At 42.1% G+C, this 18,257-nt stretch overlaps 1 protein-coding gene across 9 annotated transcripts in view; it reads left to right on the top strand.

The window, feature by feature from the left end:
- Positions 1 to 18,257, top strand: part of PTPRG (protein tyrosine phosphatase receptor type G) — a 767,420-nt gene that overhangs the window by 238,565 nt on the left and 510,598 nt on the right. The window contains exon 1 of one of the 9 annotated variants that reach the window (XM_081524559.1): positions 27 to 201. The exons of the other annotated variants lie outside the window; for them this stretch is intronic. The gene's annotated coding sequence lies outside the window, so the exon portion shown is untranslated. Of the gene's footprint in view, positions 1 to 26; positions 202 to 18,257 lie in introns of those variants that run through there. 9 annotated transcript variants of the gene reach the window in all.

Here is an 18,257-nt window from a genome sequence, read left to right as displayed (position 1 = left end):
AGGGGTGGTGAGCTGCGTGCTTCTCTGCTGGTTTCCATGGTAACTAATGAGCCCACCTGAAGTCCATGTCAGTTCCCTTATTACTGGTAATCCACCCTCCCCCTCCACACTCCTCCGGGAGTGAGGATGACTGGCCGCCATGTCCTGCCCTCTGAGTACTGAACGAGGTGGGGTGTCGCTCCAGGACCTTGCTTCAGACCTGTAAGCTCCTGCACCCATTTAACTGTTGATGTCTCTGTTGTGGACTCCGAGCTCTTTCTTTGGCCTTTAAAGGGCACAAGCACAAAGCTTGTAGACCCGCGGGGTGCAGCCCAACAAGTTGCTGATTTCTTCCCTGCATTCTTTTTTGTCACAAGCCCAGGGTCCATGTGAGAGCTATCTTGGCTTCACAGCTATCCTAAGACCCTATTTATCATGAACTTGCAGTTGAATGAAAGGTGTTTTTGTCCAGTGGTTTGGTTTAAAATCATGCTTGATGGCAAAACTCGGGCCAGAAGCTATTTTTCTGAAAACATCAGCATGGAGTTTATTTCAGCTTCAAGAGTTAGAATAAGAACTATTGTGGGGAACAGAATTGCTGCTGATGTTGTACTGACCTTCATGGGTAGACTGGATCAAATATTTCTTGTAAAGTGATGAATATACAGTTTCTATACATGTGCGTGCATGCTAAGTCACTTCAGTCATGTCCAGCTCTTGGTGAACCTCTGGACTGTAGCCTGCCGGGCTCCTCTGTCCGTGGGACTCTCCAGGCAAGAATACTGGAGTGGGTTGCCATGCCCTCCTCAGGGGGTCTTCCCAGTCCAGGGGTTGAATCCATGTTGGTTGTGCCTCCTGAATTGTCAGGTGGGTTCTTAACCATTAGTGCCACCTGGGAGGCCCTGTATGTTCACATGTATGCGTGACTAAATGCATCTGGAGTACTGGACCTTTACAGTTACTTACTTTGCCATTGATTTCACAGTTTCCTTCACTGAGACAACTTCTTGGCCTCTGAATGCCTTCCATCTCTAAAGTACTTTGGCTTCTATGATTTTTTTTTTTTTTTTTTGGTAGTTTTTTTCCTGAAATTCAGTTATTCATGTTGTGATTTAATTATTTTATGTAGGAAGGTATGTCCAAATAAGTCTTTCATCTCTACTGTAAATAGATACAATGATTGATTTGTTAAGTCTCTGTATATCAATAAGATGAAGATCAGGTAAAATTTGATCTTTTGATCTGTGGTATATTACCAAAGGAATTCTTGCTTGAGATGAATTATAAATCACCACCTCTTTTTTCCTCTTACTGTATTAAGACAAGTCATGGGTCATCAGTTTAAAATAACAGTCCAGTCAAGTCCAATCAGTTGTTGTAAATTAACCTTGAAACAGGGGAAAGGAGTATGATGTGATGGGATTTTTGTTATTTGATTTTACTTATGTGGATGTATTTATGCAATTAATCCTAAACTCTTAGGTATCAAGCTTTGGGGGTGGCTCTGAGGAGCCAGAAACCAACATTTTTTAGTGGGTGGGATGAACAAAGTCAGCATTTACGTGGGATGCTTAGAATGTCTTGTTTCTTAGATTTATAATTCAGATTTGCTCCCACAGAGATTGGAGATGATTTCCTGTTATAAAGATGAGTTCTTTGAGACATGTTCCAACCTTTGATTCAACATCATAAAGTAATTGGAGTAACTAAAACAATCCTATTGCATAGATAATCCGCTTGAGGCAGAGATTGGGCAGATATTGGTAACAGTTTCAGGTTCTCAGGGCAGCTTAATTAATAATAAATGTATCTGTATTCAATGATCATTCTACAAACTGCAGGTCTGTGTGCTAGCTGTGATGTTAAGGCGTTCTCGTGTATTCAGAGGTATTTATTACTGAATTTATTTTAATCTTATCCCATTTTTGTGGATTTAGTTAATGATTTACAGAGCTTTAAGAGAAGAAGACAGCAGGAAAGTACATATTTAATGCACCTTCATGAATAATAAGCGGGATCCTCAGTTCTAGAGGCTGGAGCGTCTCAGTCGTTAGAGCTCATCTTTCTACTAGGGTTGCTGTGACCTCAGAGGACAGAGCTTTGGGGGGTCAGGATGATAGAATCTGTAGCCTTACAGTCCGTGCAGTGTCACCAAAGGGGACCCTGGTAAGCACAGGGATGCTGAGCCCTAACCCCGTCCCCAGCCCTTGAGACTTTGTGGCTTCGCTCAGCCTTGAGCCTCCCCTTAGTGACCTCCTGTGGGCACATGCCGTGTGTCTCTCAGCTCTTGGCCCTTCCCAGCAATGAATTCAGGAATTTGCGTTCAGATCTCAGATGTGTTTTACACAGTCTCTTCGATTCTTTTTTCCATGAAACAATTTCCTCTCCATTTTCTTCTCCCAGCCCACAGCTTACCATTCATTCATTAAATAGAATAATGGAAGAAGGATGTTGAGAGTGACACAAGAAACTAGTGGAGGAAAGGTCTCTGGGATTGAGTGGGCATCATTGTTTAAGGTATCTCAAGATATGTCTGTTCCCTAGGTCCCCTCTCCATCCCGCCCTCTATGCAGTTGTAAGTCTGTCTGTCCATCACAGGGTTCAGAACAAGTGTGGGCCACTTAACTAGCCCAGTGGTAGTTGAGACATGTTGTTACATCCTTTGCTACAACGTCATCAAGTAACTCAAGGAGCTAAAATGATTCTATTGCATAATCTGTTTGAGGCAGAGATTGGGAAGGTATTGGTAACAATTTTAGGTTCTTGGGACTACTTTATTCATATTAGATGTATTTTGTTCTGGTTGTACGTCCCAAGCAAGACTGATAAGCGTCTTACTTTAGTTGGCTGGATGGACTCCTTACAAACAGAGAGTTTATCTTCTTTTGCATATGTTTATTATCCAGAGGAGAGTATGTTTCAGTTTTGGCTTTCTGAGGTCAGCTTCTTGGCCTGAAAATTACAAAGAAAATCTGCAGCCTTTTGAACCAGCTGTACCTGAAAGCTCATGTCTTCAGGTTCCAGTTTAAGTCAGTTAATTCCCTTTATCCCCTCTTTATCCACTTATATTAATGTCCATTTCAATCAAAAGCTACCCAAGTATTATACTAGAGAGAGGGGCACACAAAGTCATTGATTTAAAAAAAAAACAAGCTAGTATTCCCAGCACAGGACTTTAGCCTGCAAATTGACAGGGGTCCAGGTACAGCTCTCTGGATGTGGACTACTTGTCTTTGCTGTGGCAGCCACCGTCACCACCACCCCACCCTTCTTTGCCAGTTTCCTTTTAGCTGAAAGGATCAAAATTAATTCCAGGTTTGGCTAGGTTGTAAAAAAGAAACTGCGAATCATGTGCTCTGTTTCTCTCTGCTCTATAGAAATAAATACCTTTTTGATTATTCAATTGTAGCAAAACGGGTGTTTTCCCATGGCATGTTGAAGTTCCTACCAGATAATGTTTGTGGAGTAAACTGGTGGTCACGGAAGGGGTGACACCCTCCGCAGTGGGTAATGACCCAGTTTCTGTGGATCTGCTTAGTGCTGGAGGCTCACTTTTGTGTTCCCTTTGCTCAAGGGCCTTATGGCTCTGTGAGCACAGAAGATGATTTTGGTTAAATGCTTTTATCTAAATCCTATCTTATCTTTTTTTTTGCCCCCCACGACTTTTTACTGTTTTTTATACTCACCCCCATTTTACTATTTTAAAGAATCAGTAAAATTTATGATGATTAATTATTATGAACTTATCTTTGGGGTATCTTTTTTTTTAAGGACATGTGAGATTTATTGTTAATTTTAAAATTTTCCTTGTCTTTATTTTTCTGTTGCCATCTGTTGATTTAAATTTTCTCAGACTGTTTACAGTTCCAATTTTCCCTCCATACATTCTCTGGCATTTGGCTCTCCTTTCCTGACACAATAGGTCAGGTTTTCAAAAATCTGGCCCCTGTGTAACTTGACTTTTTCCATAGTCAACACACTGCCTATGGCTTCTGAAGTCTTCCATCTCTTAGGTCTTTGAGCAGATGTTAACTGTTTAAATATTTTGTTGTTTGGGTGTACAGAAAATTGAAATGTAAGACGTCAGTGATAGCATGCGTTGCTTATACCCGAGCAGATTGCTGCCTTCAAATTAAACACACACACGTATTTAAAACATGGAGAGTTCCCCTTATGCATTTTAACCATAATCTACAGGTTGTATACTCTGAAAAATGAGTTAAATCCATCAGGTTATAATGGAGATTTTGTTGCAGCCAGAGGATATCTAAAAAGAGGTTTATTTATTCTCTGAATTGGTTTACAACAATGGGCCTTTCCTGGTGATGAATTCAGACCTCCTCATGGGAATGAGAAAGGAATTTGGGTGTGGTTTATACTCTGGTTTATGTGTTAGTGATGGTATTTGGTCATCATATGAATGGCTGAAATAAATGAGTAGTAAGTTATTGACGTATAATCAACTGGGGATTCGATATTATTGCCCTTGGTAGTGGTAGTGGCTTGAGTAGGATCAGTGACGAGCTTCACGGTCTGCCTGACACTGTGCGCAGGGTCCCATTGAATCCTCCAGACAGCTCGCATGTGTCGATCCCTGTGATGGCCCCATTTTAGAGATGAGAGAACTGAGGGTGAGAATGGTTAGCTAGCTTTCCTAGGTCATACAACTAAAAAACGGTGAAACTGGGGCTTTAGCCTGGGTGGTCTGAGTCCAGTCTCTGCATTGCACTTCTGTGCAGTGTAGACTTGAAGAGCACAGGCTGTCAAGGTGAGGAGGACTTGTAGCCTCTCAATCTTAGGTTTTTCATCTGTAGAAAGTACACGGAAACAGCAGCTGCCTTCAAAGTGAGATTAAATGACAAAATACAGATGCCTGACTGGTAAATGCTCAGTAAATACTAACTATTGTCATTGTAATTAAGGCTATTGATTAGTATTGTCTATAGAACTAGATATATATTGTGCCTCCATCTGCCCTAACCCCATCCCACCATGATGTAGAGGCCTCAGGATAGTAAAAGTTCATTATAACTTGGAGTGTAATCATATCTTCAGGTAGATAATGCATCACTACCTCTGTCGTACATGATATATTAAAATATTGAACAGCAGTAGATTTCTCCTTAACTTTATTCATATTTCGTCCTTGGCCTGTTCACCACCAGCCAAAATGAGGAGAAATTTGTAGCTTGGTCCCTCAAGTTGAAAGTGGGCATTAATATTAGCAAATTCCCTTTAATAATCACCACATTAAATTTGATGACCAGAGGGGACATCCTTAAAGCTTATAACTGAAAATAATGTCTCTGGGAGACGAGGGAGCGTTTCCCAAATGTTCACCACTGAGCAAGATTAAAGAGACCAGAGACTGAGGCCCCCGATGGCTGGTGTTATTAATCCAGTGGTCCATACGCAGGTAACTGGCTTCGGGTTTCCTGAGCATCTGTGGCCCTTTAATCTTCACTGCAGAAATAGAAAGCAAGATTGTAGAAACCTGAGTTGGAGCAAAGATTATTGATACTTTTTCCTCTTACATGGCTCAAAACAAAAGAGGGCTGTGATAAATAATGACTCGGATTCTTGGGGTTATTGAAGAGGAATCATTAAATCCAGCATTCCGGAAAGCTGATAGCTGCCCATTTGAGAGCCTGAATGGGTAGAACCTGGTTCCTTGGGGCAGATGAAGCTGTATAATTGCTCAGAGAGGATGAAAGACCTGGAGGCCTCACCTGGCCTCCAGGTGAGAGGTGAATGTTTGGTGTGGTGGCTGAATCCTCTCTCTGTCCAGTGAAAGAGACAGTGTTAGACTGTCTAATCAGACTCTTTGCGACCCCATGGACTGCTTTGTAGCCTGGCAGGCTCCTCTGTCCATGGGGATTCTCCAGGCAAGAATACTGGAGTGGGTTGCCATGCCCTCCTCCAGAGGGTCTTCCTAACCCAGAGATCAAACCTGCATCTCCTGCACTGCAGGCGGATCCTTTACCGCCTGAGCCACCAGTGCAGCCCAAGTTAAAAGTGAATTCTTAAGTGTGGTCTCTCCAGAGCAGTCTTACCTACATATGTCACTTTGTGTCATTGCTATCACCTTGTTTATTGTTTCTATCTCTTACTAGACACCAAGGTGAGGACTTTGTCTCTCCACTGTCCACTCAGAATCACTACAGGGCCTGCTGACACTTTGTTCTCGAAAGCGATTTGAATGCTAGCATCAGATGCCACTGTGTTCTCCCAGGTGAAGGGTTAGTTTTGGCCCCACCTTCACAAGTGTGCAAGATACAAGGTGAAGGGCCATAGGAAAAGGCAGAAAGCACATCCCTGTTCTCTCAGGTTATTAGAGACCGGGAATCACATGCATGTTCTTGTTACTCTCCGTGACTAAGATGTCCATCATCAACTCTTGGAGCCTGGTTTCCATTTTATCCCTGAATGGCAGGGATGATGTTTACCATGTTGCAGTCTTCCCCTGAGGACTAAATGATGTCATGGATTTCGTTCATGCTGAAGTTTTTCCCCCTTCTTCTTTACCTTTTAATATCTCTGAAATCAGGATGTAATTTCCATCTAGTAGTGTTTGAAAACTTGTTTGGGGCTTTTTTTTTTTTTTTTTAACACTTGAACATCGGTGGAATTGGGATGGTGTCTTCAACTTCATGAAATAAGGTAAATTACTGGAGGTGTATCGCTGTTAGATCTATAAATGTTTGTTTCCATATCTTTGTCCTCAGTAACAAAGGAGAAGAGAATATCAGTACAAAAACATCACTGTGAGAAAGAAAGGCACCTTCCTATGGAAGGAGCACGGGCCTGGGAACTGGGAGGCTGGTTCCTTTGCGCTATCAGCATTAGCTGTAGATGGTAGTCATTCCCCATCCCTCTGCCCGGTTTTGTCAATCAAGGATCTGGCTTTGCAAAGAAGTTTCCTCTGTAGTGCCACTGATTGCCACTGGCTCATTGGAGCTGTTTGTTTGGAGTTGTGAAGCCAAGCCCCAGGACGGTAGGCAGATGTCAGAATTGTTCAGTGCTGACTGCCGTGACCCTGATGTGCAGAAGAGCACTTAAGAGCAGCCAGCATTTCCACTCCTGGGTTTCCTGGTCTTCAGCTCTAATTTGTAATGTCACAAAGACAGAGAGAAGAGGAGTGGGGCCTGGGGGCTTGAAGAAGGAGAAAATGAAGGAAGGTGGAAGAAAGAAAGGAAGAAGAGAAGAGAAGGGAAAGAAAAACAGAGTCTATGAAATTTTTCCAGCATAAAGTACAAGAAGTCAGGAATTTTGAGACTGCTGAATCTAAACATATAGTAGTTTGGTTGGGACACTTGGTTACTTACTTTTTTCTTTCTTAAAATATTTCTCTGCATTTTAACACAGATAATTGCATGAACTATTTCTTACTGGAATAAATTTTTATTGTCTTCTTTTTCTAAAATCTTACCCTGTCCAGTATAGTTCGGGGCTTCTAAAGGGTTTACTGGCTGTGATGTGGGAAAGAAACATTTCGGATGATTGTGAGAAGTAATGAACACAACTGGAAATGTACATTCTAATTCAACATTCTAGACCCCCGTCTCTCCCGTAAATTCCCACCAAAATACTGTATGTGACAGTAAATGACAACTAGTTAATGTTTTTGGTAGTTAACAAATGTTCATTAGGCGTTGAATATAGTGTCAGGCATAAAATTACTGTGCCAACAAAGATGCATATAAGTTAAAGCTATAGTTTTTCCAGTAGTCATGTATGGATGTGAGAGTTGGACCATAAATAAGGCTGAGTGCTGAAGAATTGAAGCTTTTGAACTGTGGTCTTGGAGAAGACTCTTTTAGAGTCCCTTGGACTGCAAGGAGATCAAACCAGTCCATCCTAAAGAAATCAATCCAGAATATCCATTGGAAGAACTGATGCTGAAGCTGAAGCTCCGATACTTTGGCCACCAGATGCAAAGAGCTGACTCACTGGAAAAGATCCTGATGATGAGAAAGATTGAGGGCAGGAGGAGAAGGGGATGACAGAGGACGAAATGGTTGGATGGCATCACTGACTCAATGGACATGAATTTGAGCAAACTCCAGGAGATGGTGAAGGACAGGGGAGCCCGTCGTGCTGTTGTACATAGGGTCGCAAAGAGTCAGACACAACTGAGAGACTGAACAACAACCACCACATGAAATTACGAGTGTAGTGCTGGTTGAAATCATTTGCAACTTACTGCCCTTCCTCTGAGGCTTGTGTACAAAAGCTGGCCCAAGTGGGAATTAAAAATTTTCAGTCCCGTTGCTTTTTAAAAAGCCTATTCTTGGCCACCCTCCTAAGACACTCAAAGTGTTGTTGCTGTAAAATTTTTTAATTTTTCAGTTTTACCTTTGTATTGGAAAGGTCCCTTAAAAAAGGTTGTTTTCATTTTTAAATGCGTCCAGTTGATAGTTGGCTCAAAAATAGCCATTGTGCTAGCTCAAGAGTGGGATCAAAGGACTGACTAATGACTTAAATTACCAGCTTTTATGAATGAGTGACTAGAGAATAAAGCTGTCAGTAGAACAGTGTGGAAGCAGGATGGGTCTTAGAGTGCCTGTTGATAAGGCGGTGCTGTGTAGTCAGGCCAGCATCTTCTCCTGAACACAGTTCCCCAGTCCTAGGACTGGAATTTTGAAGGATTTCTTGACTCATATACTTTCTTCCAAGTTTTAGGGACACGGTTGTTCAGTCGTTAAGTCATGTCCAAATCTTTGCGGCCCCATGGACTGTAGCCTACTAGGCTCCTCTTTCCATGGGATTTTCCAGGCAAGAATACTGGAGTGGGTTGCCATTTCCTTCTCCAGGGGATCTTCCTGACGCAGGGATTGAACCCATGTCTCCTACACTGGCAGGCTGGTTCTTTACCACTGAGCAACCAGGGAAGCCTATTAGAGACATAAACAATTACTAATATAAACATTTTATTTTAGAATACTTTTAGGTTTATGGAAACATTGAGAAAATCTTTCACAGGGTTCTCATGTACTCCATATCCAGTTTTTGCTGATAATATTGACCTATTTATTCTATCATCACTATTGAGCCAAAGTTGATCTATTGTTACTAAACTCTCTACTCAGATTTCTTCACTTTTTACCTAGTGTCCTTTCCTGTTCTAGGGTCCCATACAGGATATTGCATTACATTTAGTTGTCACGTCTCCTGAGTTTCCGCTGGGCTGTGACAGTTTCACAGACTTTCCTTGTTTCTGATGATCTTGACAGTTTTGAAGAGTACTTGTCAAGTACTTCGTAGAATGTCCTTCAGTTTGTGTTTGCTGGTGTTTTCCTCATGATTGGATCGGGGTTGCAGATTTCGGGGTGGTAGATCACAGACGCAAAGTACCATTTTCATTACTTCATATCAAAAGTGCATTCTATTAACACTATGACTCTTGATGTTGGTGCTGGTCACTGGCAGTGTTTGTCAGGTTCCTTCACTGTAAATTTATCCTCCACCCCACTACACACACACACTATACTCTTCGGAGAGAATTCAGTCATGACTTGTAAGGAGCTGGGTGTTTTGCTTTACCTTCTTGAGAGCACCTTCTTCCCGTCCTGAAAAAATGTATATTGATTAATAAGGAGTTAATTTGATTCTTAATTTGAGAGGTAGAATACTTCTTAATTTGGGAGGTGGTATCCTATTATAGTTAAGAGTGAAGATGGTGAAGCCAGACCAGCGGGATGTGAATTTCATCTCCGCTATTTCCTGCCTGTGTAATAGGGGTCCTAACAGAAGTATAGCGACCACAACATGAAATACTCTATGGTGCAGTGCTTAGCCCAGGACCTGGCAAATTCTTAATGTGTACTGCTTAATAAATACCATTGTGATTATATAAACAAACTAGTTTCTACATGTCTGGTCTGAAATTGATTTCAATGTTTTTTTTTCATAAAGGCAATTTTGTAGAAGGTGTTAGGATTTTTCGGTGAGTTGGAGACAGGTGACAGGCTGCTGCAGTCCCGGTTTCAAAACTGAGAACAATCCAATAAGAAACCGTGGTTTAAAAATATCCTGAGCCCTGGTAGAAAATAGAGTTTTCATGAGAAGGGGAGTAGGTGTAGAGACTACATAGACTCTCAGAGAGGCGTCTCGGTGCCTTTGCTACTTTAGAGGTTGGTTGTTCTTGATGAACGAGCCTCCAAAGCCTGAGAGTTCTCTGTGAGGTTGTCCCAGCTCTCCTTCCCATCACTCAGGATGGGTGTTTCAAGCTGGAGGAAGAAAGTAGCCTTTCCCCGAGGGGTTAGGATGCAGAGAGGACTGACCTGTGCTGTGGACATAACTCTGTAACAGTTCCTTTATGGAAGGAGAAGGATCAGTAGGAAATCAAAATGTGTTCAGTGTTCTATTTGAGGTGTTTCTAGGTGGGAGCTCCCGACCCTGCCCTGCAGATTTCAGCGTCCATCTGGGAAGTGACTTTCTGGTGAGGTACAGAGTGTGTGACTAGCTGTTCCTATAAACAGATGCACTGGCAGCTCAGAGAGGTATATGTGAGGTGGGAGATGGTTCCTGACTGCTTAACATAGCTTCAAGAGGCTGTATATTTTCACAATCCTTCCCAGTGGTCTGTACCTGGAGGGTATAAAAGCGTGTGTGCATGTGCTCAATCTCTCAGTCTTGTTCAATTCTTCACGACCCCATGGACTGTAGTTTGCTACAGTCTGGATTTTCCAGGCATGAATAACTTAGTGGGTTGTCATTTCTTCCTCCCGGGGATCTTCTTCTCCCAAGGATGGAGCCCGCATATTTGTATCTCCTGCATTGGCAGGTGGATTCTTTAGCTCTGAGCCCCCTGGGAAAGAAGGGGAGGAGGAGGAAGGCATTGGTTTTAGGAATCCCCCATTGACAAGGTAAAGCAGAAACTCAACCCAAGTCAGTTTCAACAGTAAAGGAAAACGATAAACTTTGTTGTCCTCAATTTTCATTGGTTCCAGCTGCTCAGGTCCATGGCGAGAGATGCTGTCTATTTCTGTCTCTGGGCTCTGCCACCCACAGTGTCTGCCTTATCCTCATGCAGGCTCCCCTTTGTAATGACAGTGTTGCTGCCCACAGCAGCTGGTTATCTTAAGCTAAGTGAAGTGCATCTGCAACCTGGAAGGCTGGGTGTAACCTTGAAAATTAATTTTTAAATTATGAAAATGATCAATAACACACAGAAGTCAAGAGAGTGGTGTCCCAGCCCTCATATTCATTATGCAGCTTGGGTGGAGATGGTTTTAATCATGAGGCCATGATTTGGATAGGGAAGGTGTGGCCAGCCTAGACAAACTCCAGGATTGTCACCCAGACATGTTGAAATCGGTTTTGGGAAGATGACCAAAAGGGAGTTGAAGCCCAGCGCTGTGTTCCTTCCACAGACACTGGGTAAGGCCAGCCCCATTAGATGTGTCAGGCAGGGTTTGTTTAATAGTAATATGTGGTGCTGCAAAGGAAATGGCCCCTGCTTTCTCTTCCTTGTTCATGTCTGCATGCTGGAGAAAGTTGACCATATTTTCACTGTAGGCCTAGGTTTCTTTATCAGTAGGAATCAGTATATACTTTCTGATGGAAGTCTGTTGATCCAAATTTAATTATTAATTAAACCACCTTTTCTGCCTCAGAAAATGAGGTGACTAATGATTCGAGTCAACTGATGTAGCCCTTGATAGAAACTCTCCGCATCTGATTCCATGACCGTGGCGCTCTTTGGCGTGCCACTTCCTGGGACATCACTTTCACGGAGGGACACGTGCTCATGGTCATGGCATGAGGGAAGCCAGGTAGCCGTGGAGAGTGATGGGGGACCACGGAATCAGAAACAGCCTGGCCCCGTCTAAAGATACGCACGTCTAGGCTTGCTCAAGACTCAAGCTGGATATAAAAATGTATATGCGACTAAATTCGTATCACATGCCCTTGATGTGTTCATTTTCCTGTTTACAGGGAACTGTTAATGATCTGGTCCCTGAGAAGGAGGCAGACTGGCGCTCACAGGCCAGATTCATCTGCCTGGTTTACAAATAAAATGTCACTGGAACACAGCTGTACCCACTTGTTTATATATTTTCCGTGCTGCTTTGGCACCATACACAGAGACAGAGTCTGAAACATTTACTGTTAGGCCCTTACAGAAAGTTTGCCGACTCCCACTGTGGAACAGTGCTTCCATTAGGAATATCATGGGAACCATAAATGTGAGTCACACTTGTAATTTAAATTTTCTAGTGACTTCATTCAGTTCAGTTCAGTCGCTCAGTCCGACTCTTTGCGACCCCATGAATCGCAGCACTCCAGGCCTCCCTGTCCATCACCAACTCCCGGAGTCTACCCAAACCCATGTCCATCGAGTCAGTGATGCCATCCAACCATCTCGTCCTCTGTCTTCCCCTTCTCCTCCTGCCCCCAATCCTTCCCAGCATCAGGGTCTTTTCCCATGAGTCAACTCTTCGCATGAGGTGGCCAAAGTATTGGAGTTTCAGCTTCAACATCAGTCCTTCCAATGAATACCCAGGACTCATCTCCTTTAGGACTGACTGGGTGGATCTCCTTGGAGTCCAAGTGACTTCATTAGAAAAGTAAAAAAGAAAAAAAAGTGAGATTAAGTATAATAGTATATTTTATTCAACCCAGTATTTCCAAAGTACTATCATTTCAACATGTGATTAATCAAAAAATTATCAGTGAGATGTTTTACATTCTTTTTCTTGCTAAGTCTTGGAAATCCAGTGTGTATCTAGCACTGTAATGACAGCTCAGTTCAGACTAAGCCACATTTCAAGTGCCTAATTGGCCATAGGTGGCTCATGGCCACAGTATTGGATAATGTGGTTCTAGAATGTATGTCGGAAGACTTTCTCAGAGCCTGCTGCAAACTCAGCAGTGCCTTTTCAATTTATGCTCATGTTTTATTGCACAGTTGATGAGGTGTTTTTCCTGAAAGGATTTTTCTTATTGCTTTCTTAATATTGCCTTTTGTACAAAAACAGTGTGGCAATGTGAATGTCCAGTTGTCGGCTAGGCTCTCTTTGCTGGTGATATGATGTCTGGGAGTGGCTTCCTGGTGCTGGTAAGTCATTTCTTCCTCAAGAGTATTCAAAATAGCTATTTGTCTTAGATCTTCTTGATCTGTTAGAATAATTACCAAGCATTTGGGAAGTTAACAGTAGCAACGCTAGGGTCTTTTTTGCTTCCTCTAGGACGTAACTGTCAGATATGAAAAATCTGCCACGGCTGGATCCATTTACTGTATTAATCACTACCTTTCCCTTGGAGCTGATTTATGGTTCAGTGGAAAGTTCTGGAAAATGCATTGTGCAACCAAGACACCACGTTCATTCATGGAGAATTTAGAATACAGGTTTGAAGAATAAGAACAGTGTCCAAGGTCCTTAGGAAAAGGTGTTCGGTCCCTTAATTTCCCATGAACTTTCTGTAAGAACCTTGAACCTTGTCCTGTGTATTGGTTTTCTAGCATCTTACACACAAGAGAAGGGGAGTAGTGTTAAATATTCCTGGCCAACTCACTATAAAAGGTATCTTTGGATTAATCCTAGGTTGCCATTGCCATTTAAAACTTTCTTAAAAATTTATTTGCTTGGCTGCACCGGGTCTTCGTTGTGGCATGATATTAATTGAGGCAAGTGAGATCTTTAGTGGTGCCATGTGAACTCTTAGTCACGACGCGTGGAATGTAGTTCCCTGACCAGCGATTGAACCTGGGCCTGCTGCAATGAGAGGACTGAGTCTTAGCCACTGGACCACCAGGGGCGTCCCACCATGGTCATTTGAGGTTTGATACATAAAGACTTACTTCCCAGACTACATTTCTTGTTGGGAGGATTCTAACTTTGTGGTGCAGTCTCGGGTTAATGATTAGAACTAGATTAAGCATTCTCTTCACTGGGCTCATGAAGTGAAGTTCCATCACCTGAATAACTCACTATGTTGGGCAGAGAGGGTAATCTCATGTCCTAGTTGGATGTGGTTTGCTTTAATATCTCCCAACAGGTATTGCAACCATCTTTATCCCAATGGTACATGTGATAGACTGTATTCAGCAACCTCTTCTGCCAAGGGGTTAAAATAAAACTGTGTCATCAGTGCCTTTTTGTTTAAGGGTAGTTTAAAAGTGCTGATGGTTAGCTTTACTTTCTCGTATGCTCATTTTTTATTTTTACTGCAGGAGTTGCTTTTTTTTCTGTCTCTCAAAAATATCTTTATTGATACATCAAAAAGATGAAAAGATGTTGTAAATGTACTTTGACTTTTTCGTTTCTTTGTGGCTTCCCTCTCCCCAACTTTTAAAAATAGGTCTCATAGCATCAGGCATTTACCAAAGCAGCAGTTTTGAAGCCTAGAATTTCCCTCTTTCCTGGTGTATGAAGGCTACATACCTGTTAGCATTTGCCTTTTGGGGGGTTTCAGTTTTTTGTTAGCACACATTGTGAAGAGTTTGACAGATCATTTGGGTAAAGATAGGTCTGTTGCTGTTTTTGGCACCCAGCGTACTTGGTGATGGCGGCGGAGGCGTTGGAGATCCACGGAGACTGGATGGACCTGCAAATACTCCTCAGCAATGCTAGGAGTGGCCTAAGTAGTGTTAAAAGGGACAATCTCGTTAGCTCTAAAGCCTTGTTTGTCAGCTGGGGGATTTTCTCTCTAGGATGATGTTTGGCAATGTCTAGAGACATTTCTGGTTGTTCCAACAGGGCTGGGGCTACCAGCATCTAATGAATTGAGGCCAGAGATTTTATATATCTACATGGTACAGAACAGCCTCCCGCAGCAAAGAAGCATCTGGCTTGAATTGTCCCTAGTGAGGAGGTTGAGAAGCCCGGCTATAAAGATGCTTTCTAGGATCGAGCTGTGGCCTGTGTGTTTGTTTCTCCTCTGTTTTTCTGTTTCTTAAATATGCTAAAAAGTGAAAAGCCACCAACTATATCCATGATAAATTTCCTCTTAAAGAAAATCTCAAGTCTATTTCTCCGGCAAAAAGGAGAGAGGGAAAAAAACACACACAAGTGGCCCCATGGTACGCGTTACCCACGGATGATATTCAGTCTTTCCCTCTGAGGACTGTTTTCTGGGTTGGCGTAATTAACAGAGCCCAGAAAGTCATGAAGTCTCTTCTGAAGGGTGTCACAGATTCAGTCCCCTGATGAGCCACCCCACTAGGAAGTGTAATGGTACAAGCTGCAGTTACACCTCATGGTGTATTTATTTTCTGTTTTCTAGAAGCAGTGTTCTCTAGTCATTTGTACTAGAGGAAAACTCATACTTTTTTTCATTTTAATGTGTGCTTTCTTGTGAATGGTAGGTGCTGGATAGCGAAAAGGGGGAGAAATGAATTTACAAATGTTACACTTTGCAAAGTGTGACATGACCTTTTGTTTTTACCTTGTGGAACTGTGTTTTCTATTAAGCCGTCAATCTTATTCTCTCTTTGCCATTTCAGAAGAGACCACAGACCATTTTGCAGATTTTGATGCATGGTGAGAAGATTTGGTGGGATGATTGCTAACGTTCTAGGATAGACTTTTGGACCTACTTTTTTTTTTTTTTTGAATGGACAAGTATCAGATGTGCCAAGTACGGTGTTATGTGCCTGGGTGTCGAGTAAGGCTTGCATTCGATCTTTACCTTGTGTCCGTGGGACAGGGACAACTTCAGTGATACTTCAGCATTACCATTTTGTTCTTTCAGGAGGGAGGGAGGCAGGGAGAGAGAGAGAGAATCCAATTATAGCAAGAACACTTGATTGAATAATCTTGGAGTGGACTTTGTGGGCAATAGTGGTGTTGGGTAGAAACAAAGTTGGGTTTCTAAAGTTAGTGAATGTGTCCATCTGTCAGAACAAGTGCATGTGGGCAATCTCCTTCCAGAATAAATCAAAGCCTATTTGCAGCGGATGGGTTTAAGACTTTGTTTCACCATCCTCCTCTTCCAAGTTCTGAATACATATGCCCTGTCTGTTCTGGGACTCATTTAAGATGCAACGAGTGGAAAATTGAATTTAATGATTAAGTCCCTTTGATTTCTGAGTCGTGGAAATTCTTGTGATTTTTGTGCTTCTGGATATACAGTGCATCTTAATGAGTATCTCTTTTTTTTCTCCTTAAATGATCTTAAAAATATGATTGAATAGTTAGTGGGTTGGGCTGGTTATGTTCACGGCCTAATGAAGGAAGGGGAGGTGAGAAAATAGTTTCCCATGAGCCCTGGCTGAATCAGAGAGTGGTAATTATTCTTTAAATACTAAAATAGAGTTTTACTTGTTAGAAGCATAAAACCAGTATCCACCATCTATCTGATTTTTGCTGTTGATGTAATTTTAGGAAATTGAATGAACCAAGATGGAAATTAGGTTTCATCCTCAGCGGCTTGTGTACCCTGAGTTCTATTAGGTTTAACAGGAGTTTTGCAGGTGGAGACACAGCGGGACCACAGCTTTTATCACTTCATAAAGAGAGAATACAGGATCATCCCCTTTATCTTGCTTTTAAAAATTCTTCTTTTTCTGCACCCAAGTTATTTATCGCCTGCTTGGAGTGGACAATTCAGGATATTATGTTTTGAAAAAGAAAAAGAGAAGCCATTCAAATTCCTGTTAAAATGAATGGCATGAGCTGTACATCACTTTCTAATTTCTGAGACTCCTTATAAATCACAGAGAGAGAGAGGGCATTCTACTATTGGTCAGCGGGACAATGGGAAATTTAATAGTTTGTCAAAGATTAATAAGAAAGGATTACTGCTTGGAGAGACCCTGACTCAGTGAGCAAGTTCGTTTTGAAGTTCATCAAGCTCATAAGCAGATGGAGAGTTTAATTAAAGTTACCTGTCATTACTCACGTTTGCTTCTCCTCAGGCCCTGGGACAGACGTGTGTTCACTGTGCCAGTGTCATTTTCAGAGCTTAGGTTTGACCTCTAGAGGTGTGGGTTTTTCTTTTTATCCTCTTTCCACGATTCTTGTCACGAGTTAGGAGCTGGTGACTATCTCGTAATCTTGGTCACTGCTCTGTCACAGGTGCTAATCAATATAAGTCCCAGCGGTTTTAACTTTATTAACGTATGTTTTAATTTATTTTTATTATTTTGTTTTATTTTAAATTAATTTTTATTGGAGTATAGTCACTTTACAGTGACTTTCTGCTATATTGATAACAGACCAGATGTGTGTGTAAATATATGTGTGTGTGTACATGTATGTTTATATGTGTATATTTGAATGTTGTTGGGATGAGATTTACTCTTTCAAACTCTGAACCGCATATTGAGACTGTTTATACCATTCTTACGGGCAAAGCTCTTTCTGCCTTTCCCTGCAAGCGGCTTAGAGAGTGACTGTATCTGTGAGGACGCAGTTTTGATCTTGTGTGGAGCCAGAAGCACTCTGGCACAGGGTTCAGCAAAGGTGCGCAGGCCTAGGTGGTCAGCACTTGGAGTGCTTCCGTTAGCCTGTTTATCAGATTATCGAAAGGCGAGCTGCTTTCCTCAGAAATGTGCTCCCTGAGTTTATGTAATCCTATCCAGGCAGCATCCTGGTACCCAAATACAATCAACTCTCAGCACGCGTTACCAGAACTCAGAGTGGATTCTTCAGGGTCAGGGCTTTTGTGTGGATGTAACCAAATATGCAGGAGACATGATAACCCTTGTTGGGAGCTTTTGAAAACTGTAGTTGCTGGAGACAAAAGCCAAAAACGATAAGAGAAGCCACTGATTTTTTTTTTTTTTTTCTGCACAGTTATTTTCAAGCAAGTAAGGTACAGAAGTGTCAGCGGTTAAGGTGTAGAGTAGACTAGAATACAGGAGCTCTAAAGTCTTTCACCCCTGGGGACCTTTGTAAGTGACACCCCTCCCCCATTCCGTAACTATGAAATCTGTTCCCCCCCCCCCCCCCCAAGCATCCCAGAAAATTTGTATGCAGGTGGTCCCTTGGTTTGATTTGGGAATCCTTAATACAGGTTATCAACCTCATCGTAACGTTCTCTGGCAGGAATTGATTTCTTGGAATGTAAGTCATTTAAATTCCATAATGCAATATCGGATCTTAGAGCAGATTTAATTATGTAACACAGACCGCTGTTTTTCACAAAACAGACAAAGTGAGGCCTACAATGTTTGCAACATACAAAACATTGAGCACAGATTTGTTGGCCTAGATAACATTGAATTAAACTCCGCCCTTTCTTGCCCTCCCACACAAAAATTGGCTAAGGTATCCCAGTGAAGGTTATCCTCAAACCCAAGCCTGTTATTCATATCTGGCCATGAAAAA

This window comes from Giraffa tippelskirchi, chromosome 9 (assembly GCF_054371585.1).
Source record: "Giraffa tippelskirchi isolate mGirTip1 chromosome 9, T2T-mGirTip1v1.2.pri, whole genome shotgun sequence".
In the NCBI taxonomy this organism is placed as follows: domain Eukaryota; kingdom Metazoa; phylum Chordata; class Mammalia; order Artiodactyla; family Giraffidae; genus Giraffa; species Giraffa tippelskirchi.
Note: the sequence above shows the minus strand (reverse complement) of the source record. Positions and strands in the feature narration are given on the sequence as shown.